Below are 2,798 nucleotides of genomic sequence, written 5' to 3' on the forward strand. Positions count from 1 at the left end.
CGTTACATGGTGATACTATATAACGGTATACGTTACATGTTGATACTATATAACGTTATACGTTTTAACGTAATACTATATAATGTTATACGTTATAACGTAATACTATACAACGTTATACGTTATACCGTAATACTATATAACGTTATACGTTATAAGGTAATACTTTATGACGTTATACGTTATAACGTAATACTACATAACGTTATACGTTATAACGTAATACTATATAACGTTATACGTTATAACGTAATACTATATAACGTTATACGTTACATGGTGATACTATATAACGTTATAACGTAATACTATATAACGTTATACGTTATAACGTAATACTGTATAACGTTGTACGTTACATGGTGATACTATATAACGTTATACGTTACATGGTGATACTATATAACGTTATACGTTATAACGTAATACTATATAACGTTATACGTTATAACGTAATACTATATAACGTTATACGTTATAGCGTAATACTATATAACGTTATACGTTATAACGTAATACTATATAACGTTATACGTTATGACGTAATACTATATAACGTTATACGTTATAACGTGATACTATATAACGTTATACGTTATAACGTAATACTATACACGTTATACGTTATAAGGTAATACTATATAACGTTATACGTCATAACGTAATACTATATAACGTTATACGTTATAACGTAATACTATATAACGTTATACGTTACATGGTGATACTATATAACGTTATGACGTAATACTATATAACGTTATATGGTAATACTATATAACGTTATACGTTATAACGTAATACTATATAACGTTATACGTTATACCGTAATACTATATAACGTTACACGTCATAACGTAATACTATATTACGTTATACGTTATAACGTAATACTATATAACGTTATACGTTATATGGTGATACTACATAACGTTATAACGTAATACTATATAACGTTATACGTTGTAACGTAATACTATATAACGTTATACGTTACATGGTGATACTATATAACGTTATAACGTAATACTATATTACGTTATACGTTATAACGTAATACTATATAACGTTATACGTTATATGGTGATACTACATAACGTTATAACGTAATACTATATAACGTTATACGTTATATGGTAATACTTTATAACGTCATACGTCATAATGTAATACTATATAACGTTACACGTCATAACGTAATACTATATTACGTTATACGTTATAACGTAATACTATATAACGTTATACGTTATATGGTGATACTACATAACGTTATAACGTAATACTATATAACGTTATACGTTATATGGTAATACTTTATAACGTCATACGTCATAATGTAATACTATATAACGTTATACGTTATAACGTAATACTATATAACGTTATACGTCATAACGTAATACTATATACGTTATACGTTATAAGGTAATACTATATAACGTTATACGTCATAACGTAATACTATATAACGTTATACGTTATAACGTAATACTATATAACGTTATACGTTACATGGTGATACTATATAACGTTATGACGTAATACTATATAACGTTATATGGTAATACTATATAATGTTATACGTTATAACGTAATACTATATAACGTTATACGTTATACCGTAATACTATATAACGTTATACGTTATAACGTAATACTATATAACGTTATACGTCATAACGTAATACTATATTACGTTATACGTTATAACGTAATACTATATAACGTTATAAGTTATATGGTGATACTATATAACGTTATACGTTATAAGGTAATACTATATAACGTTATACGTCATAACGTAATACTATATAACGTTATACGTTATAACGTAATACTATATAACGTTATACGTTACATGGTGATACTATATAACGTTATGACGTAATACTATATAACGTTATATGGTAATACTATATAATGTTATACGTTATAACGTAATACTATATAACGTTATACGTTATACCGTAATACTATATAACGTTACACGTCATAACGTAATACTATATTACGTTATACGTTATAACGTAATACTATATAACGTTATACGTTATATGGTGATACTACATAACGTTATAACGTAATACTATATAACGTTATACGTTGTAACGTAATACTATATAACGTTATACGTTACATGGTGATACTATATAACGTTATAACGTAATACTATATTACGTTATACGTTATAACGTAATACTATATAACGTTATACGTTATATGGTGATACTACATAACGTTATAACGTAATACTATATAACGTTATACGTTATATGGTAATACTTTATAACGTCATACGTCATAATGTAATACTATATAACGTTACACGTCATAACGTAATACTATATTACGTTATACGTTATAACGTAATACTATATAACGTTATACGTTATATGGTGATACTACATAACGTTATAACGTAATACTATATAACGTTATACGTTATATGGTAATACTTTATAACGTCATACGTCATAATGTAATACTATATAACGTTATACGTTATAACGTAATACTATATAACGTTATACGTCATAACGTAATACTATATACGTTATACGTTATAAGGTAATACTATATAACGTTATACGTCATAACGTAATACTATATAACGTTATACGTTATAACGTAATACTATATAACGTTATACGTTACATGGTGATACTATATAACGTTATGACGTAATACTATATAACGTTATATGGTAATACTATATAATGTTATACGTTATAACGTAATACTATATAACGTTATACGTTATACCGTAATACTATATAACGTTATACGTTATAACG

This window comes from Bombus flavifrons, unplaced genomic scaffold, assembly GCF_040668555.2.
Source record: "Bombus flavifrons isolate JBK064 unplaced genomic scaffold, iyBomFlav1_principal scaffold0079, whole genome shotgun sequence".
NCBI classification, from domain to species: Eukaryota; Metazoa; Arthropoda; class Insecta; order Hymenoptera; family Apidae; genus Bombus; species Bombus flavifrons.